Raw genomic sequence first — 22,457 nt, 5'->3', positions numbered from 1 at the left:
AGCCCCTACCTGACAACACACCATGATGAATCAGGGACCTATATGTGAAAGCTAACACTATAAACTCCTAGAAGAAAACAAATGGACGTACCTTCAGGATCTTGGGATAGGCCAAGATTTCTTAGGCATCAAGAGCAGATGGGGAATAGCATTCAAGACAGAGAAAACAGTATGTGTGAAGGCCCAGAGGAAGGAAGAGGCAAGGTGTGCTGGAATGAACTGAGAAAAGGCAGAAGACATGGAGGCAGTGAGAAAAAGTGCACGAGGAGGCAGAAGCCAGACTACCCAGGACTTTATGGGTTGGGTTTGGAGTTGGGACTTTATCCTGAGGGTGCTAGGCCCCTGAGAGGAGGGTTCTGAATAGGGGGAGTGGCAGGAGTGGCAACTGAAGCAACAGTTGGGGGATAACCTGACCTTAACCTGGGTTTGCAAAGAGTGCTACCTCCTTTGATGTGTCTGGGATTGCAAGGGATTGCCTACACAAAAAGAGAATAAAAGGGAACACTCCTCTTCTTCCCTGCTCAGCAACTAGACAAGGCCAGGCTTGGATTCTGCTTCCTTGCAGATCAAGATGTAGTTTTACAACCTGAAAAGTCACTTCAGGCAGGTGCCAGGATGAGGCGGGGCATGGCAGGCGGGGACTCGGGCTGTGAGGCTCTGTCCTGCAGGGCCCAGCCCTGGTCTTGGAGCAGCTGGAGCCTGCCAGCTCCCACTCACGCCCCAGCTCTGGCTATAGCCCCACCTCACCCCTGCTCAGCACCTGTCCCTGCTCCCCACCTTCTCCCATCTCCTCCCTCAGAGGACTGCAGAGGCCCAGCCGGAGGCAAGAGCGCAGAGGTCAGGGGTTTCTTCTACCCACTTCCACTCCCACTCACATACCAACATACCTGCACCAGAGCTGGAGTGGGACTCAGGCAACCAGGTCCTAGCATCACTCAGGCCTCCTGCCTGCAAGGCACTCAAGAAAGGCACTGAGGGACTTCCCTGGTGGCGCAGTGTGTAAGAACCCGCCTGCCAGTGCAGGGGACACAGGTTCGATTCCTGGTCTGGGGAGATTCCACACGCTGCAGAGCAAGTAAGCTCTATGGTCCTAGAGGCGGAACTTTTGAAACCCTCGCGTGCCTAGAACCTGTGCTCTGCAACCAGAGAGTAATGGGTGCAATAAGAAGCCTGTGTACCCTAAAGAAGAGTAGCACCCGCTCTCTGCAAATAGAGAAAGCCCACACAAAAGCAACGAAGACCCAGTGCAAACAAACAAAAAAAAAAAAAACGAGAGAGAGAGAAGCACTGAAAGTGGTGCCTCCATTCAATATTACCTACACCTTCTGAGCACCTGCTGCACTCCAGGCATGGGCTAGAGTTAAGATGTTGTTCCTGCTCTCCCGGAACTCTTGGGGTAATGGGGGAAAGGGTGCAACAAGATTACAAGTGCTTTACAGAGGTGCAAAGTGCAAGTGAGCCTGGAAAGTCAAGCTGATTTCACTTGGGGAACAGAGTGTGAATATCAAGCAAGATCTCCTCCAGGAGGTGACATTTGAGCTGGGTCATAAAGAATAGTAAGACTGACAGTAGGAAATGCTCTTTGTAGCAGAGGAAAGGGTAAGAATTACGGGAACTACTGGGAGTGTTGGGTGCTGTGCTCAGCACCATATGTATTCATTTAATCCTTACGATGAATCTATGAAGAAGTATTATAATTATGCCCATTTTCCCAGATGTGGTAACTGAGGCTCAGAGAAGGAAACTGATTTGTTTACAAACTTCCACATCTGGTAAATGGCAAAATTTAGACTTGAACCTAGGTCTTACACGCTCTTAACTTCTATGTAGAGTGGTTTGGGCAAAGGACATGTGGAGAAGGGTAGGAGGTAAGACTGGGGTTGGGGGAGACTGATGGGTGGAGGCAGAGGTTTGGGTGGTAGAAGTCTTGGTGAGGAGTGCAGGCTTTATCCAGAGAGCAGTGGGGAGCCATGCAAGGTTCATTAGTGAGGGAGGGAGTAAACAGGGATGGGACGCACAATTAGCTTTCTGTTTTTATTTATTGCCACTTTTAAACTTTATTTATTTATATTTGGCTGCACTGGGTCTTCATTGTGGCTCATGGGCTTCTCACTGAGGTGCCATCTCTTGTCGCAGAGCACAGGCTCCAGGGTGTGAGCGCTTCAGTAGCCGTGGTGCATGGGCTTGGTTACTGCATGGTGTGCGAGATCTTCCCGGACCAAGGATGGAATCTGTGTCCCCGGTATTGGCAGGTAGATCCCTAACCACTGGACAACCAGGGAAGTCCCCAGCTTTATGTTTTTAGAGGCCCACTTCGAAGGAGGAGAAATTAGAGACAGAGAACCCTGTGTAAGAGTTGCTACAAAAATTCAAGGAAAAGATGGGGGTTGAAGGATGGAGAAGATGGGGTGCCCTGGGAGATGGCAAGCAGACCCTGGGGGCTGAATGGCTCTGGCAGATGAAGTGGAAGGAGGCATCACAGATGATGTCCCAGGTTTGGGGCCTGTTATATTCCAGAAAGAAGCTCAATAACAGGTCTTTAACAATACATTGGGTACCGCCTCCCTTCATCAGGGCTTCGCTCCACACATGGCACCTGCAAAACTCACCCCTGGATGGTGCTCTTGTTGTTCTGTCGCTGAGTCTTGTCTGACTCTTTGAGACCCCACGGACTGCAGCACGTCAGGCTTCCCTATCCTTAACCATCTCCCGGAGCTTGCAAAAACTCATCCATTGAGTCAGTGATGCCATCCAACCATCTTGTTCTCTGTCGTCCCCTTCTCCTCCTGCCTTCAATCTTTCCCAGCTTCAGGGTCTTTTCTGAGTCAGCTCTTCATGTCAGGTAGTCAAAGTATTGGAGCTTCAGCTTCAGCATTAGTCCTTTCAGTGAATATTCAGGACTGATTTTCCTTTAGGATTGACTGGTTTGATCTTGCAGTCCAAGGGACTCTCAAGAGTCTTCTCCAACACCACTTAGTCTTCTCCAAATACCTGAATGCATTTATCACTTGCTTTTGTCCTTGTTCACCCGACACATATGGAGCACTTACTGTATGCCAGGTATTCTGGAGCTAGGATGGACAAGGAACAAATTGAACTGGCCTTATTAGTGGCTTAATGATTCCAGCCTGGGATCTGCATCTGAATCCTCGTTCTGCTGCTACTTGCACAGAGTTCTGGCTCTGCTTCCAGCTTGCTGTGACTTCAGGTACATTACTCTATCTCTTCTTTTCTCAGTTTCCTCATCTGTAAAATGGGAAACTAACTGTACCTGGCACAGAGATTAAATGGGTTAATACATGGAAAGTTGCTGGCACTGGGTAAGCATTTTGTGTCAGCTGTTATTATTACAGAGTTCACCTTTTAATGGGGAGACAGATTCAATTACACAATTAATTATTTAATTACAATGGGGATAAATACCTTGAAGGAACAGCACAGTCTGGAGGTGAGGGAGGGCTCCCCAAAGTGAGGGATGGTCCCCAATGAGCGGCTGGGGCTGGCCAGTTTAAGCCTGAGGGGAGAGGGGTCTCAGAGGCGGCCGGCCCTCAGGCAGAAGGAGGTGCTGAGAGGTTTGTATTTCTGTTAACTCTCCCTCTTTGAAACCTCAAAATGGTGCTGAGAAGTAGGTCATGCAGATACTCTGCCCCCATTTTCCAGAAAGGGCACTAAGACCTAGAGAGAAACAGGGACTTAGCTGGTCAGTGACAGGGCCTCCTGGTTGTTGCTCTGATCCAGGGGGCTGGAGGGGACAGGCTGAGAAGAGGCCTTTGTCCCTCTGTCTGCTGGGGCGGGAGCGGCAGGAACTGAGGCTGCAGCTGGCCACCGTTCCTTCCCCTGCCAGCAGAGCAAGTCCAGGCTCATGGCAGGGGCTGGGAATGTTCCTTTCGTCTTTTTTTTTTTTTTTTTAAAGGCACTTTAATCAACATTAAGCTGTGACTTCAAACAGACACAGCTCCCAACTGTCCTCCCTAACCCTGGGTCTCTCCAACTCCCCAGGGTAAGCCCCCCAGGCAGCCAAGTTTCCAGGAAAGGGAATGAGGCCTGGCCTTGGAATCCAAAGACTTTGTGGTGAGTCCTGGCTCAGCCTCCAGCTTGCTGCGTGACCTCGGGCAGGTCACCAGCCCTCTCTGGGCCCCGAGTGTCCTCTGCAAAACAGGGAAAGGAGGGTTGAAGGACATCAGGTGGCAGGGGAGGGTGGTGGTGGTGGTGGGGGGAGCCCAGTAACCGGGTTCAGCCAGCTGCAGCCGCTTTGCTGCCCTTCAAGTTGGAGGCACTGGGGCCTCGGGGGTCCGGAAGCTGGGGACAGGCAGCCTTTCATCTCTGCTGGCCCAGGGTCGCTGCAGGTTGGCAGGCCCCACATCCCGAGATCGCGTTTCAGGCTGGAAGGGGCCTTCCTGTGACCTCAGCCGGCCAGCCTGGCCCCTGCCCCCTCCTCCCCATTCTCACCAGAGGGAAGCAGGCAGCATCCCGCCCAAGGTCACTGGCCAGCAAGTGGCTGTCCTTCGGCCTGCCCTTCCCTCCCACCCGAGCCAGCCCCCACCGGCCTCCCACTGTAAAGCCTCAGGTCTCCTGGGCCATTAGGAATCTGCCAAGCGAGGCGTGGTCTTTTTCCTCTCTCTTGTTTCTTGGCTTGTTTTCCTGGTTCTCCAACAGCCGCCTCCTGCAAAAGCCTCCGGGTGCGTGTACAGGAACATTTTTCTTTAAAAAAAAAAAAAAAAAGAGAGAGAGAGAGAGAGAAATGCAGCCACAATTTGGGTAAAAAAGCAACCAACTCCTTAATCCTTCCCTGTAACCTCTGGCTCCTCAGCAGGGTTGGCTCCAGCCGCTGGGAAGGAAGGCCCTGCTGGGGTGAGAGGCCTGGGCTTGTTTCCCGCCCACCCCCTCCTCACCCGCCTCGGCTCTCCTTCAGGGTTTCGTCTGACTTCTGGAGCCAGGAGGAGACGAGCTGCAGGGCTCAGCAGAGCTCAGGAGGCATGGGGGGCTGGCGGGGTTGGCCAGGGCCTCTGCCCTCTGCCCACTTGGCCACTTTCTAGGGAGGTTACGCGGAGCAGGAGTTTTCACCCCTAACCCACTGCCTCTCCTCCCGCTTTCGTTCCTTTATTCTCCTCTCCTAGACATTGTAGTCTCTCCACGACAAGTCCCCTGCAAGTTCCCTGAGCGCCATCTCCCATCTCACTGCTTCGTCATCCAGCACCAGGGCTTGGCTTTCTTTCTGTGAAAGCCATACACTTCCACACTCCAAGCCTCCATCCACTCAGACTCCTCCGGAGCGGGGCACTCAATGTCCCCGCCAGGTCTTGCTCTGTCTGCCGAACCCTTAATTAATTATCTGTTGCAGCCTCAGGACCTGGGTCAGTGCTTGAAACATCCTGGGTACTTGGTGTCTCTTGCATGAGTGATTTCAAACCATCAAAAGGTCTCTAGCAATATTCAGGGTGATCCTGCAAAAGGAACATTTGATCACGTCACATCCCAGTTAAAACCCTTCCGTGCCTCCCCAGCACCCTTAGAATCCAGTCCAATTCTCCATCCCCCACCTCTTTCCATTTGCCGGATCGCATCAAAGGATTTCCTTCTTCCCCCAACACGCCATTGTACTTACAAGAAATTCCCCCCTGCCTGCCACACCCTTCCCCAGCTCTCACCTGGCTGACTCCCTCTGGCCAGTTATCGTGTCAGATTACCCAAGAAGCAGAGAAACGTGTACTCAGGACACCAGCAAAGCAGGGGCACTAAAAACATTTTTAAAAAATGATTTGATGTTAGATAATTTAAAAAACATTTAAATAGTATTCATGGCAAACATCTGAAGTTTATTGGAGTTCCTTACTCTTATAGTTAGTTTCGTTTTTATGTTGAATTTACATATGGGCTGGGTGGTGGTAGGTTGACATAATCTGGCTCTGATTTTTCCTTTTTTTATTTTTAAAAATATTTATTGGAAACTTACATTACCGTATGTAAAATAGATAGCCAACGGGGGAATTTGCTGAATGGCTAAGAACAGGGGCTCTGTAGCAACCTAGAGGGGTGGGATGGGGAGGGAGATGGGAGGGAGGTTCAAATGGGAAGGGATATATGCATATCTATGGCTGATTCAGGTTGAGGTTCGACAGAAAACAACAAAATTCTGTAAAGCAATTATGCTTCAATAAAAAAATAACTTACAAAAATTTATATGGCCGTGTTGGGTCTTAGTTGTGGCACATAGGATCTTCTATCTTCTTTGCCGCATGCGGAATTTTTAGCTGTGGCATGTGAATTCTTAGTTGTGGCTTCTGGGATTAAATTCCCTGACCAGGGATCAAACCCGAGCTTCCTGCATTGGGAGTGCCAAGTCTCAGCCACTGGACCACCAGGGAAGTCCTTGGCCCTGATCTTTAAATCTCAGCCTAGATATCAACTGGCTTCCCAGGTAGTGCTAGTGACAAAAAAACCCACCTGCCAATGCAGGAGACATAAGAGACACAGGTTCGATCCCTGGGTTGGGAAGATCCCCTGGAGGAGGGCATGGCAACCCACTCCAGTACTGCCTGGAGAATCCCATGGACAGATGAGCCCAGTGGGCTACCGTCCACAAGGTCACAAAGAGCTGGACACCACTGAGGTGACAGCACAGGCATCAACTACTCCTCCAGGAAGCCCTCACTGACCCCTTGACAGGTTTACACTCTTTTTTGGTAGTCCCAAAGCCTCTCTGGATTCTTCTTTAATACTGCTGTTTTTGCTTTACTTATTGCTCTCTTTTCCCTGATTCCAAGTCTGTAAACTCCCTGGGGGCCTGGTTAATTTCTTTCCACCTCTGTATCTGCAGTGCCCAGAAGACCTAGCATAGAACTTACCCCGGCATGTTATTATCTAGCCTTTATAGATTCAGTCTCCTTTGCAGGGTTTGCACTATACATCATATGCCATGTCTCTATATTATAACTCTGTTTGAGGAACTCCTACTCACCCTTCAAGACCCCATTCAAATAATCCCTCTTCTGGTAAGCCTGCCCCAATTCTCCAGGTAAGTTCTATGCTTCTGTGGGCTCCCAGCTCCTGCTGCAATTGGTGTTCCTCTCTTTTTTTTCCAAATAATGTATGTGTGTTTTTTAAAAAATACTTGTACTTTTCTTTTTGCTGTTAGACAGTTTTATTTATTTTTTAAAAAATATTTATTTACATATTTATTTGGCTTTATCAGGTCTTAGTTGTGGCACTTGGCCTCTTTCAATTGCAGCACGTGGGATCTTTAGTTGTAGTCTGTGGGATCCAGTTCCCTGACCAGGGATAGAACCCAGGCCCTGTGTTGGGAGCTCAGAGTCTTAGCCACTAGACCACCAGGGATGTCCTATGTATGTGTAGCTTTTATGTACGTGTTTTTCTCCCTCACTGGAGAGCAGAGGCTGGGTGGATGGACCCTGGATCCCCACTGCCCTGCACAGGTCTGGCATGTCAGCAGTAGATGCTCATTAAATTATAGACTAGAAGACGTTACAAAGGAGAGAAAATTCAGGCAGAATTTTGAAGGTGGGAGGGAAAAAAAAAAGAATAACATGTACTTACTGAGGGCATAGAGTCAGTACAGATAACAGCAAATAAAACGACCACTGAGAGCACCAGAGTGCAAAGGCAAGAAAAGAACAGAACTAAGCTCTGCCTCTCATGGGCTCTGTGGCCTTGCGCAGATTACAGAACCTCTCTGTGCCTCAGTGTCCTCATCTGTAAAACGAGGGATAGTAATGTTGCAGGAAGAGGGATCCCTTCCAGGGCCCCAAACGGGACTCTTGTCTAACACTCAGAAATGACTTGTCCAAGGAAACACATATGCTGACAAAGCAAGAGTTTTATTGGGAAAGGGGGCCTGCGCGGAGAGCAGGAGGGTGAGGGAACCCAGGACAACTGCTCTGCCACGTGGCTCTCAGTCTTGGGTTTTATGGTGGTGGGATTAGTTTCCGAGTTGTCTTTAGCCAATCATTCTGACTCAGAGTCCTTCCTGGTGGTGCACGCCTTATTCAGCCAAATGAATGCCAAAGAGAAGGGTTCTGGGAGGTGGGCGGACATGTGGTGTCTCCTTTTGACCTTTCCCGAACTCTTCTGGTTGGTGGTGGCTTATTAGGTCCGTGTTCCTTACCAGGACCTCCTGTCATAAAACAACTCATGCAAATGGTTACTATGGTGCCTGGCCAGGGTGGATGTTTTAGTCAGTGTGCTTCCCCTAACAGCAATGGGATCCACCTCACCAGGAATCAAATAGACTAATATTTGCCAGGTGCTGAGAGCTGTGCCAGGCACACGTGGGCACTGGGTGTGTTGCCATGACTGTTACCAACTCCACTGCTGAGTGCTTTGGTTGTGCTGGGCACTTTCATCTGGCTTCCCTATTTAGTCCTCACAGCGGCCTGAGAAGAAGGGATTGTTGTAACCTTTTACCAAGAAATGAGGTGTAAGCAGGCCAAACAGCTTGCAGAGGGCACTCCCTGGGTAAGCGGCAGGAATGGGGATTTGAACTCAAGGCTTTCCGGCCTGCCCGCCCACCCGTGTTCCTTGACTGTGTGGCACCTGCTTGTAGGAGGAGGGGGGAGGGAGAGAAGATGGCATGGTGGGAAGGCAGGGAGGCTTCGTCGAGCTGGGGCCTCGGGAGCAGAGCGGCAGGCGTTTTTCTAGAGCTTTCATTTCCGTCTGCCTCTTCTGAGCAGGTGAAAAACCCCACAGAGGGCCCTTCACTGGAGTCCTCCCCCTCCTTCTCCCCCTCCCAGCGCTGTCTCATCCCCCATGCTGGGAGGGGGGAGGTCAGGCTTGCAGTGTGGGGGTTGCAGACAAGTGGAGTGAGGTGGTGGGGAAGCATCATTCCAGATCCTTCCCCTCCAGCGCCGCCCCCCCCCCCCCCTTCCCCCATCAAAGTCGCTCTGGGAAGGAGAGAGCATTCCAGGTGGAGGGAATGGCAAATGCAAAGGCTGTGGATTCAGGATGTGGAGGCGGGGAAAGCCTGCAAGCTTGGCTGGAACCGAGGTTCGGGGGCCCCCTGGGATTGCTCAGTGGAGAAGAACTTGTTTGACGAGAGGGAGGGAGGGAGAGAGAGAGAGAGATGCAGTGGACCCAGCCTGCGCTGAGGATGCCAGAGGCAGGGCAGTGGCTTGGAGACCATTCTACCTCTGAGTGCAGTCCTCTCTACCCTCTCGCCCTCAGGCAGGGGTTGCGTGGAGGGGTCAGGGTGATTCTCCCTGGTCCCTCCGCCCCTGAATCCCTGTGCTCCGGCAGTTCTGTACCAGGCACTGGTTCATGGCATTTGTGCCTTCTTTCACTGTGCATTCCCTCTAGCCCTACAAGATCAGTACAATTCCCTCCATTTTATAGATGAGAAAACTGAGGCTAAGGCTGCCCCAAGGTCACACAGGCGTCAGAGGCAGATCTGGGACTCGAATCCAGGACTGTTTCCAGAGATGGCAATCTGCCTGCTATGCGCTATACGGGCTGTGACTGCTTTCCCGGAGTGCTCGCCATCCCCATAGCAACAAGGAGAGGAAGCCTTGTGCTGAAGAGTACTTTATAGTTCATGCAGGACTTGTTTTTTTGCTCCTCACAACAGCCCTGGAGGCAGAGCTATTATCATCCCTATTTTATAGACAAGGAAACTGAGGCTCAAAGACGGGGTGTGACTTGGCTAGGACAGAACCATTAACTGGCACAGTTGGGAGGCAAACCCAGTTCCGGCGACTAGATGTCTTCCTGCTTCCCCTTGCAGAGGGAGAAGTGATATTCCCCGATCTTATCGGCCTCAGAGGACAGGGAACAGGCAGGGGTTATTTTTTAGAACTGGTGGGAAAGGAACAGGGTTTGGTCTTCAGAACCTGGAACTTACGGGCAATGATTATTTCATCGTTCCAGGTGAGAACTCCTTGGGTACCAGAGAGACGGCTTGCTCTCAAAAGCACCATGCCCTCTCAAGTTCCAAGGTGGGTTTAAATTGCAGTCATATTGTTTCTTTTTTTAAATTAATTTATTTAATTGGAGGCTAATTACTTTACAATATTGTAGTGGTTTTGGCCACACATTGACATGAATCAGCCATGGGTGTACCTGTGTCCCCCATCCTGAACCTCCTCCCACCTCCCTTCCCCTCAAACACCAATACAGTCATATTGTTTCTTGACTGTTTGGCCCTGGGTAAGTCAGTTAAGCTCTCTGTGCTTCCTTTATCTCATTTGGAAAATGATAACAACAGGACCTAAATTATAGGCCTGCTGTAAGAATGTAAGAGTAAACCACATGGCTGGCACATAGCAAATGCTCAATGTTAGTGCTTATTATTAGTAACAGTAATTTTTTTTTTTTTTTGGCAGCACCACGTGGCTTGTGGATCTTAGGTCCCCAACCAGGGATCGAACCCATGCCCTTGGCAGTGACAGCATGGAGTCCTAACCTTGACTGTCAGGTAAGTCCCAAGATCAGTATTAGTATTAAGATGCAGAGTACCTCCCCTTCTGAAAGTAACCTATCTCCATTGCCTTAAAGGAGAAACGAAGTCTCCTGTTGCCAGACAACCTTCAAGCAAAGCCCCAGAATCTTACCTAGTACAGACAGTAACTGCTGACATCAATAATAATTCTTATTAAGGCGAACATTCAACAACTGCAGCTGTGTGCCAATCACTGTGCTAACTACTTCACATTTTAAATACTTATTTATTTACGGCTGCATCAGGTCTTAGTTGCAGCATGCAGGATTTATCGTTGAAATGTGCAGGTGCCAGAGCATGTGGGCTCTGTAGTTGTGCCCCAGTTGCCCTGCAGCATGTGGCATCTTAGTTCCCTGACCAGGGATTGAACCCATGTTCCCTGAAATGGCAGGTGGATTCTTAACCACTGGACCACCAGGGAAGTCCCCACATTTAAGATAAATAAACTGTGATAATCTTCACATCTCTGAGAATCAGGAACAACTGTCATCCCCATTTTACAGATAAGGAAACTGAGGTTCAGAGAGGTGAAGTCACCTGCCTAAGGTCACACTGCCAGGAAATGGTACAGATGTGATTTGAACCCAGGCTTGCCTGGCTCCAAAGTCTTTTATGATAATCAAGGTCAGATGACAACTTGCCCAGTGCCCAGGTGCTTGCATCAGCTCTCTCCCAATATCAGTATTAATCAGTTAATACTAATTGCTAATTAGTATTAGCATTATTTATCTACTGGATATGCTACCTTAGGCTCACCTCCCTCCACGCTGTGAAGGCCAAACATCATTTATGAAGTGCCTTCTATGTGCCAGAGTGTCTTATACACATTTCCACATTGAATCCTCACTCCCTCACCTTAAGCCCTTCTACCACTATCCCCACTGACTGGAATAGGAGCTGAGGTACAGAGACGTGTGGTGACTACTTAAGGTCACATGGTTCAAGGTGAGATGGCAGAGCCAAGATTCAAGCCCAGGGAGGTTGATGTCAACACTCAGGCACTACCAGAAAAGAACAGAGGCCCTTGGAGAATGGCCTCACTTTCCAAAGCCAGGCACCTTACCCTGTAACACCTTGTTTGTTTAGACCCACAGCAAGAGTTCTCTCCCCAATGCTGCAATTCACCTGCATGGGCCTGGGCCTAGATGCTTTCAGCACCCTTTCTCTTGGCCTCCAATACTTCTCCCAACCACCTGCAACTTAGTTAATCCCAATTCATCAACTCACCTCTTCAGGAAGCTTCCTGAGACCTCATCTCAGTTCCTGACATTCACTCTCATAAACACATTGTACTTTGCCTCCTTATTCCTTATCATAGCTTTTGATTTGTCTGATCATTTGTTTAACAACTTGCTTCCTTATCAAACTGTAAGCCCCATGAAGGTATGAGTCTGTTTTGCTTACCACTGTAGCTACACTGCTGGCAAGCTGCCCTACACATGGTTGGTGTGTAATAATTTTTTTTACTGAATGGATGAATCCATGAATGAATAAATAGCTATCAGGCACTTTACACACATGACTCATTAATTCCACAATTAACTTATTGAATCCTCACAACTGCTATGTTGTCCCCATTTTAGAGAAGACCTGGGTGAGGCTGAGAGTTACAAAGTAGTGGAGTTTGGATTCAATCTTAGGTTAGTCTGCCCTAAAGTCATTGACCTCTGCATAGCACCTGCTGCCTCCCAGCACCCAGTGGCTACACTCAGGATTGAAATAGTCATCGGTCGGCAGACCACATGGCCCAATTTGAGCCTGGAGGTCACTGACTCAGCCTGCACTGGGGCCTTATGGGCACCACCCACTTGGTGGTTTCTGTCCTTCTAGTGTCTTAGGCTGCTCCCCCCTGGCACTCCCTTTTTGGCTTCCTTCCTTTCCAGAGAGGGAAAAGGACTAGGAATTATAGCCAAGGCAGTCCTTCCGAGAAAAACAATCCCGCGGTGAAAAGAGTCCTGTTCTGAGAGCAGAGAGACCAGAACATAAGTCCTGGAATGGAGACTGCCCCTCTTGGAGCTTCTGTGTCCTTACTCAGGATTCTACCTGGGTTTTTGACCCACCTGTCATCCCTTACCTACTTCCTGATTCCTAGGCCCCCAGAAACAGTTCGAGTACATCCCTTGCATTACTTTTCCTAGGAACCTCGGTGCTGGGGAGTGGCCTGTACCTAAGTCTATGGTGACCAGAGAGATGGGGGATTGGCCTCAGGGCACCCTCAAGAATTTCCCTGGAATGCTAACAAGTTGGGGGAGAAAAGTCTTTCTCAGGGGACACTTGACCTGGAAGGGAGAAATACGGAAATGGAAGCCGAAAGATAACAGGTTTGAGTTCCAGCGTCATTTCTAATTCCCTGGGCGACTCAGGGTTAAGTCATGGAGTTTTTAGTTTTCTCTTTTGCAAAATAAGTACAGTATCTGCCTTTAAGAATTGCTCTAGAGAACTGAGGTACAATGTGAATCCAGTCTGCAACCTTTTATGATCGGCAAGACGCGCATATACCCACTCAAGCATGAATCCTTAGCAAACACTACAGGACAAGATGCAGACATGACTGCTCCTACTTTGCAGGACAGAGTGAGATCCAGATAAGTTGAGAGAGCTGCCTGAGGTCGCAGAGTGCGGTGGCGGCTGAACCAGGGTCCAACTCACCTGACCCTGGCGTTTCACACCCAGCACCCAATCCCAGGACCCCGGGCCTCACGCCGGAGGGACCCTTAGCAGCAGGTTGGGGCCTGTGACTCACTCTCCACTCCCTACTTTCGGCCGGCCAGAGACCGGCCGGGAAGGAACAAAGCTATCAGTAACTTTAGGGGTGTCCACAGAAACTTTATAGGTTTGGCCCCTACATCCTACCAAAGATCCTGGTTATTTGAACTCTTACAAGAAGAATTTGCATCTCGATACACTTTGTACGAGTTTTTAGGTGGGATTTTCCTACTTTGAATATAGGCGTTGGTGTAGTTTCAAAGCCACCCCCACTTCACTTGGTTTGCCCCTTGCTGTTTACTCCGATTGCGGAAGTAGCTCGGGTGGAGCTCCCGGGACAGTACCCTTAAGTACGTCGTTTGCGTAGCTTTTAACTGACGTTCCACTCAGCCCAATGGAAAGCCCGGAAGTCCCAGGCGGGTGGGGCAGAGAGCCAATCAGGGCGGTTGGCGGGGTGTGGCTGCGACCCAGGGCGGGGAATCGCGTAATGGCGGACGCGGGCCGGGCGAGCGCGGCTGGGGGCGTATCGCGCTGAGTAGGGAGGGGGGGGGGTCCGGCTGTGTGGCAGCCCGAGAGGCGGCCGGAGAGAACAGACCCTGTACGGAGAAGGGCGGCCGGCCAGCCCTTCTGACGCTAAGGGCGACCACGCGAGACCAGGTGAGCAACAAGTCCCCGCGGGCGGGCCCAGCCGTGAGGCCCCGGTCCCGGTCGGGCCGCCCCTCCCGAGCCTCTCAGGGTTCCGGAGGAGTGGGTGCCGCGCCTCCGGCCGCAGACCGACCGAAACCCGGTGAGCGGTCAGCGCGGGGTGATGTCTTAGAGTACCCTCCCCTCCCCAGGGAGGAAGTGTCCTGGAGACCCCTTCGGAGGCTTGGAAGGGCCCGCGAGACTGCGAAAGTACCCCAATCTGATTTATCTGTGCTTCCAACTCGCTGTGTGACCTTGGGCAAGTCACTTCCCTTTCTGGGCCTCGTTTTACCCATTTGTAAAACGAAGCCTTTGCGGGCAGACGTTGTCAGAGATCTTGGGCAAGTTCTTCTCTCGGTGGAGCCTCAGTTTCCATCTCTGGGCCATGAAGGCATTGAACCGCTTTTTGAGACTTCTGGCCTAAGTTGCACAGTGGCGGAGAAGAATGTGTGTGTACGTGAGTGTAGGTGTGTTTCCAGGATGGTCTGCAGAGTAATGAGGAAAGTTGGCTAAACGGGCCCATCGAGGAAGACTCTGGATGGACCCCAGATTATAATTGGTGGGGTCTGGTTGTCTTGGTCTTCCAGGACCCTAGAATCTTTGAGATGGGGAAGTTTTGTACAGTTCTTCATAGAATCGGAGAAGAGGAAGGGATCCTTGGAGCCTCTTGGGGCTGTGATTGAAATTTAGGCCCCAAAGAACTCGGTTTTCTTTTGGGTGGGTTAGTCGGAATATTTATGGTGCTCCTACTGTGTGTCAAACAGGTTCTTGTTTAATTTTTACAGCCACACTTGAGAATTTACACGTAAACTAAGTTTCAGAGGGCTTGAGTAACTTGCCCAAGGTCACACAGTAAGGTTCAGAGCGTACCAACATTAGGGTGTTTCCTTTGAGAATCACTGGTCAAGGGGGAATTGGCTGTCTACTTAAAGGAAGTTTGCTTTGTCACAGATGGGGGAGGGGTTGGGTTCCAGACACTTGATTTGACTTCTGACAAGGAGACAGGCTGGGTCTTAGTCTCTGGATGGTTAATCATAAGTGCATCCCCTTTGTTCAATCTGTGAGTTGGAAAGAACCGTTACCGAATTGTAAAAGTCACTCGGAAGTGTGTCAGAATCTGAGAACTCAGTTTGAATCCTGATTGCATGGCCAGTAGAAGTTCACTAGCTATTGGTGCATAGACTTGACTCTTGGTTTGGAATGGTGCCAGCCTAGTAACTTTTTCTCTTCCCTAAGAAGGCCAAACTTTCTTGGGATGGAAGAAATTTCCCATTTGTTAGTGCAAATTTCTTTGGATTCTTGGGGTGAAAGTTTCAATAGCCCGCCTTTTGATTAAGCGAAATACTCCTTTCTTTCTTTTTGCTTCTTGTTATTTGACTTCTAGATGAGTGAAGATTGTGGCCCTAGAGTGGGTACTACAAATAAATTGCAGCCGTTAATTTTTACAAGTCTCAGAGCTTTTGGTTAATCAAAATGGTAGGACGCAGGCAGCGTGTATTGTTCTCATATGTCAACAGTAGGGAAGAAATTTGGAAGAGGAAGTTGCTGAGAAAGAGGGCGTTTCTTAGCATTGGAGCCAATATGTATTTCTTTGTTTGAAATTCTAAAACCAGAAAAGCAGCAACTGAAGGAGGAAGCAAGGAAAGAACTGTGAAACTCTTCTTCCCGTTGAAATGTTTTTAAGGACTGTTCCTGTTGCTGTCCCCTGTCCAAGGCTCTGCTTTCACAGAAAAAGTCACTTGTAATATGTTCAACGTTCAGAAATTATATTTGAGAATGAAAGAATTTTAAATCTTAAACCTTCTGAGATAATTTTTAAAAAGTCAGAACTGAATATGTTGTTTATCAGTGAATGATTGTTTTTCTCAACATAATTACCAATTGTAGTCTTTGGGATTTTTATTTATTTATTTTTTCGAGGGGGTGGGATTTTTTTTTTAAACTCTGATTTGAATCAGTGGATTTCAGCCTGAGAGGACTTGATCTAGATATTAGATGATGCAAATGTCCCCATCAATTGAAAAACACAAAACGGTGTGTTTTTTGACATTTGTTAAGTCTTTTTTTTTTCTTGACATTTGTTAAGTCTCTATAATGCTTTATTTTACAGGATTGTATAGGTATGAATAGTTAAAACATTAAATTTATTATCTATTGCATGTAAAGATTTACATTTACTTTTCATATCAGTTATATTTTCTGTAAAAGATTTAGTCTTAATTATATATAGTTTATCAGTCTGTAGTACCGTGGGTGGGGGGGAGGTTCTTGGGGCTAGCTGTGCTTCTGAATTTAGAATTTTGAATTTTGAAAAAGAAATATGGTACATATATTGTAAGTTATGTAACATCCCTGAAAGGTGTGGGGCAGCACCTTGTAATCAAACACAATTCTATTTCTGCAGTAAAATGTCAGAATGTTCATACCAACTGAGATAAATAAATGTTATAAATAGCCTCATGTCATTTCATTTATAGTCATTTCATGTCAGGATTTGCCACCAAATGAATAATGAAAACTTGTTTTTTATAGCCTTTTGGATTTTGGAAATAAGGAATTGTGGAATTTAATGGATATAGTTTATATGATGAACAATTACAAGGACAAATATTGTCAACCAAGCAAATTTTAAAGTCATAGGTCCTTAAGACAGTATTACATAGAGGACACTTTTTTCTTTCATATGATATTCTTTTTTTTTTTTTTTTAAACATTTGTTTTTATTTATTTGGCTACATAGAGCCTTAGTTGTGGCATGTGGGATCTAGTTCCCTAACCAGGGATCGAACCCAGCCCCCCTGTATCAGGAGCCAGAGTCTTAGCCACTGGACCACCAGGGAATTCCCTCATATGATATTCTTATTTTAATATACATCAATATGCCTTTTTCCTCAAGTACAAAACTTTGCCTTTTAATACAGTTATTGGTCCCTATCTTAGATGTTTGAATGACATCCCTGCCCTCTTTTTTTAAAAAGTAATTTATAGGTCTTGTGCTCGTCAATTTTTATATAGCAATTAAGAGAATTGTACCTTTTCCCATATAATTCAGAGAAAGACTAATCAGGTGAGGATCTGTAGAATCATGTTTGCAGAATTTAAAGTTTCAAGGTGGTCTTTACTATGAGGTCATTGCTGCTGGATGAGATTTAGATCAAAATTTTTATGTTTTTAACTTTTCAAGCTTCTTAAATTTGTACATCAAGGAGTTTACTAAAATATATTGGATATAGATAGTTTTGATATATATTTTTACTTTTTTAAAAATTTCAATTATTTACCATGTGAAAAACTGGAGTTTACCGGCCTTATGAATTTGGGTGATTTCTTTAAATGGCCAAGGACCTCTAGGAGCACATTTACAAAAATTCAGTCTACTCTTTACTATTCTTGAACACTTCAACTAGGAGTGAGGTGGACTGATACTGTTAGAGGTTAAAGAATTATTTCTCCTATTTAAAAGAAGGCCTTCGACAGCATGAATTTGAGAGAATCTGGGCTTCAGGACAAATTGCCACCTGATTTGAGGGCCTCGATTCATTCTCCTAATTGGAGTGTCTCCATAGTTTCTGAGAGTGGCACTTCCACTGTCTGGGAGATTGAAAGGGTGTGGAACCAGTGTATCAGTGTAACAGTGTTATTAGGTGTAGTTGGTGTTCGATTGAACTAGGGAATAGGAACAGTTCTTATCCAGACTACCTCAGTTTCTTCTGTTTGCTAAGGATTGATAATATTGCAGAAGGGTTACAAATTAGTGAACAAACATACTATTACAAGTTACTCTGTTGTGACTGTGGGTAAGCTCTTCAAAACAAGCACTGTGTATTACACTTCTTGTATATTCTGTAAAGCCTAAAGGCCAAGACATCGCACTTTTGTTGCATCAGAATTTACCATCAAAAAGTAAATTATATCTGAGAATTCTGATGTCAGTAAACAACCAGGGTTGAGAACCATTGAGGTAAGCACATGGAAGGCGTTCAGTAAATATATGTTGATTAATTTGCTACTGGTTCTGTCATGAATTGGGTAGGGTGGAAGAGGATTTTTTCAAAAGTAAAATAGCTTTCCAAGATACCAACAGACATCCAACAGTTGGCACATCTGGATGCATAGTCAGTTCATTGGTAGTTACTCCGCCAGCATCGCCATCCAGATTGTGATCTAGGCAAGATTAGATAGTCTTGTCGACTGGCAACTGGAAGTTCTCCTGAATCTGTGGATAGTGGCCTTACTGACTACTGTGATAGGTTGGTGACAATTGCTAAATTAAAGAATTATTGGGATTTGAGTTGGGGAGGTGGGCTGCTGGGCACCGGCAATGCCAAGGGAAAAAGTGGAAAGTTGTAATTTGTTCCTCCAAAACATAACAATGTGTGGAACATTATTGGTATTCCATAGTTTTTGTTGAATGGCTTTTTGTCTGGAAAGAGGCATTGTAAGCTGTGAAGTAAGATGCTTCCTACTCATCCTTCAGAACTGAGCTAAGGTGTCTTCTAAGATGTGAATCATTCCTAGGAAAAGTTGAGTGACTCCCTTGTATGTCTTCTTCATTAAAGCATTTATCAGATATTGTCGAATCAGATAACAGACAAATTATAAAACTCTTTCCTTTACCTGGCGATGAGCTTCTTATGGGCTGGGCTCTATTGTTCATTTCTGTATGACCGATTGTGAAACACACAATAAAGCCTTTTTTTTTTTTTGCCATGTGTAATGTCGGATCTTGGTTACCCATCAGGGATCGAATCCATGTCGCCTGTGTTGGAAGTGCAGAGTCTTAACCACTGGACCTCCAGGAAGTCTCAATAAAGGCTTGATAGATGCTAGTAATGTTTAATTTAGGCCTCTGTCTTCTGTTTCATTCTTGTAGTCTTCTCTTTTTTCCAATTTATGATCTTTCCTTTTCAGTTCATTCCAACAAACATTATTGAGAGGTAGGTCTTTATTGTGGAGAAGGAAATGGCAACCCACTCCAGTATTCTTGCCTGGAGAATCCCAGGGATGGGGGAGCCTGGTGGGTTGCCATCTATGGGGTCGCACAGAGTCAGACACGACTGAAGTGACTTAGCAGCAGCAGCAGGTCTTTGTTGAGCCTTGGGGTCAGGTTTCTCATCCTTAGTGCTATTGACATTTTAGGTTGAATAATATGCTGTATAGTGGTAGACTGTCATGTGCATCGAAGTATCTTTAGTAGTATCCCTGGTCTTTACCCACTACCTATTAATGGTAACTGCACCGCTCCCCCTTCTCAGCTGTGACAACCAGAAATGTCTCCAGATATTGTCAAATGTCCTTTGGGGAGAAAATTGCCCTCTGTTGAAAACTATGGTAAGGGTAGGGTAGTAGGGTCATGGAGCAGAAATGAATGTAGGTGTCCTCACATATGCACTGTCCTTCCAGTCCTTCTCTGGTTATACAGTCTCTTGTCTCTGACTTTTGGATAAGAAAGAAAAATGAGGGAAATCAGGAGGTGACATTTAAAATAGCACCATCATTTTTATTCTGCTCAAATTTTATTTTATTTGGTTTAAATATATTAGAGCAGTACAGACAGTTGAATTATTTATGCAGATTTTGTGAATTCAGTTCTGCCACTGATTAGGTGGAGTAAAGAAGTACTAGAATATTACTACCTTGAATAAAAGACTCAGCTTTTCTCAGAAAAGCTGTTTTAACTTTTAGAGAATAATCAGCATTAGTTTTATAGAGAACTTGCCAGGACTTGTCAGGATTCTTCTCAGTTAATTTTTGAGCTTCTTGGCTAAGATACATCTTTTAATGTTTCTATATAGATACTTCATAACTCTAAAAAACATGTTTAGCTAATGAGCATGTTTTTCTAAGCTCAGTATTTTTTTTTTTGTGGTAGGTAGATTGGTCAAGGCAGGGATCCTCTTGGTTCCTTTGGACATTCATAAAAGGATGACAAGTTAGTAGTAACACTGAGGAACTTCACTCCTTTGGCCAACCCTCTACAAGATAACATAATCATTCATGTCTTAGTCACCATTAAAGTGAAGTTGAATGAGTGTGTTTTTCCCCTGTTCCATTTAAAGTTATGAATAGTACTCTAGAGAATTCAAATGTATAGTTATGAATGGTATCTCAGAATAGTTACCATTTATGCAAATGAAGCACACTTCTTAACTTAGAAACCAAACAGAATTGAATTAGAAAAGAGAAGAATAGAAACAAGAATTGTTGAATGCTTACAGAAGAAATAACGTTCAGATATAGAAGTACTAAAGAAAAATTTGGTCGTCTTCATGATTTCTATACACTAATAAAGACAAACAGTTTGAGATTGATGGGAGAGGCTATTAGACTTTGCCTATGATAATATTTGTCAAGCTGCTTTTCTTTTTGGGTAAATATGGGAAAGCCTGAGACATACTCTGAGTTATAAGATGAATTCTAGTTGAACAGAATTAAGTTTCTTATTTTTAGAATGTAGAAGCCCTTTTGGGAAGAAGCAGTAGTTTAACTGTTCCAGTTTGAGTAAATATGTGTATGTATGTGCACAGATACATACTTACACACATTTATGATATGACTTACGGGGACATTTAAACTTTGTAATTGACATAGTAAAGTAGTGAGCAACTCTTTTAATCTCACGTATTTAGAATTGAGACCTTTTCCTCCTGTGATTATGCCATTGTTCTGGCAAGTACTCAGTCTAGCAAGCTTTCTCTCAAGTCGTATCTTGAGTAATTTTTTTAACTGTGTAGAGGGAGGTCTTAGATCATGTCCATGATGTTCCTTTCCCGTCACAATTGAGAACTATAAGTAAATTTCCCTTTGTAGAATACCGATAGTCTTTTTTTTTTTTTCTTCCGATAGTCTTTAAAGAATAGTATTCCTGATAACAAAGCCATTTGTGGTATTATGAGAAATAGAAGATCCACTTTGCCCCCATTTTACCTTTAAAGTTCTTTGAACATTCATTGGGTGATAGTTTGCAAAGCACAGTCTCTGGCTTTGATACATGTTACAGTCAATTCCCAGCGTTGAGATAAATTATGTTAGCTACATTTTATACCCATAAATGGGCTTCCCCGTGGCTCAGTGGTAAAGAATCTGCCTGCCAATTCAGGAGACACAGGAGACATGGGTTCGATCCCTGGGTCAGAAAGATCTCCTGGAGGAGGAAATGGCAACCCGTTCCAGTGTTCTTGACAGGAAAATCCCATGGACAAACGAGCCTGGTGGGCCACAGCCCCTGGGGTAGCAGAGAGTCAGATGTGACTGAGCTTACATACAGATAAGCAGCCTCAGAGAGGTTAAGTAACTTCCTTAAAGTCATTCAATTAATAAATAACAGATTTGAGATTGAACCCTGTCTTTTTTTAAAAAATGAGATTTCTTTAAAGGTAAAATTTACATATAGTGGAATACATACAAATACAAGTATGTAATTATTGATAGATGAGTTTCGACAAATGTTAAGTATGTGTATGGCCAACACCCAGTCGAGAGAGAGAATGTTTCCATAACCCTCTACAGTTCCCTACTGTCTTATAGGCAACCGCTATTGTGATTTCTCTCCTTACATATTAACTTTTCCTGTTCTTGGCTCATGCAATATGTACTCTTGTGTCTGAATTCTACTGTTCAACATAGTTTTTGACGTCCATGTTGGTGTGTATATCAGTGTGAATCCGAGTCCTTTGGTGTATGTATAGAGTTCTTTCCAACAAACTGTAACTCCTTATTTGCTAATTCTTATATCATATCCATTTTTTGGGCTTTGGTATTTGCATGTAATTTACTTCATTTTTCTAATATATTAGATTTATTTGTTTTTAAAATCTCTTTGAAATTACAAAAGTAATACATGCTCATTGCAACAAATTACAGAATTAGAAGTGACTAAAGAGTGAAAGTTTCCTCAGATTTATTTTTATTTCTTCATTTTTCCAATTATGAAAATAATATGAGCTCTTTTTTTAAAAAAAAAAGCCAAATTAAAAAAAATATGAAGCAGAGAAAGGCACCTGTAATCCCACTGGGCTTCCCTGATAACTCAGTTGGTAAAGAATCCGCCTGCAATGCAGGAGACCCCGGTTTGGTTCCTGGGTTGGGAAGACCCGCTGGAGAAGGGTTAGGCTACCCACTCCAGTATTCTTGGGCTTCCCTGTGGCTCATCTGGTAAAGAATCTGCCTACAATGTGGGAGACCTGGGTTTGATCCCTGGGTTGGGAAGATCCCATGGAGAAGAGAAAGGCTACCCACTCCAGTATTCTGACCTGGAGAATTCCATGGACTGTATAATCCATGGGGTCACCAGAAGTTGGACATGACTGAGCGATTTTCACTTTCACATAATCCCACTAGTTAGCATTTTGATATATTTTCCTCTTTTTCTGCAGTTTGTTTAACATATCTCAGACCACAGTTTAGGGATTTTTAGGCGTCCCTTCTTATGTTAGGTTTGTTACATCTTCATTAATCAGTTATTTTTTCAGTGTTTGTGCTTGTGGTCACCCTAAATCTGAGTATCTAACTGGTGGTGACCTTGGCTGGGCTGGATTCATCAAACAGCCGCCTTTTTGAATACTTATTGTATACTCCTTAATCACTCATCTCATTCTTGCATATCCAGCATCCAACATTT

At 45.7% G+C, this 22,457-nt stretch overlaps 1 protein-coding gene and 1 long non-coding RNA gene across 6 annotated transcripts in view; one reads left to right on the top strand and one right to left on the bottom strand.

Moving 5' to 3' along the window:
- Window positions 1-1,900: 1,900 nt before the first annotated feature.
- Window positions 1,901-13,186, bottom strand: LOC133060684 (uncharacterized). 4 transcript variants are annotated; one of them, XR_009693806.1, is made up of 6 exons: window positions 13,097-13,171; window positions 6,172-6,322; window positions 5,649-5,735; window positions 4,893-5,444; window positions 3,424-4,701; window positions 1,901-3,271 (listed from the first exon to the last, which is right to left on the bottom strand). It is a non-coding gene; the product is annotated as an uncharacterized LOC133060684 (long non-coding RNA). The 4 variants fall into 4 exon arrangements; XR_009693808.1 differs by lacking the exon at window positions 6,172-6,322 and having other exon boundaries at window positions 1,902-3,271; window positions 13,097-13,186; XR_009693807.1 differs by lacking the exons at window positions 6,172-6,322; window positions 13,097-13,171 and adding an exon at window positions 11,675-11,934 and having other exon boundaries at window positions 1,902-3,271.
- Window positions 13,187-13,625: 439 nt separating this feature from the next.
- The window catches only part of WASF2 (WASP family member 2), a 71,806-nt gene continuing 62,974 nt past the window's right edge, over window positions 13,626-22,457 (top strand). For both annotated transcript variants that reach the window (XM_061148327.1, XM_061148329.1), the window contains exon 1: window positions 13,626-13,810. The gene's annotated coding sequence lies outside the window, so the exon portion shown is untranslated. The remainder of the gene's footprint in view (window positions 13,811-22,457) is intronic.

The sequence above is a fragment of the Dama dama genome, chromosome 8 (genome assembly GCF_033118175.1).
Source record: "Dama dama isolate Ldn47 chromosome 8, ASM3311817v1, whole genome shotgun sequence".
In the NCBI taxonomy this organism is placed as follows: Eukaryota; Metazoa; Chordata; class Mammalia; order Artiodactyla; family Cervidae; genus Dama; species Dama dama.
Note: the sequence above shows the minus strand (reverse complement) of the source record. Positions and strands in the feature narration are given on the sequence as shown.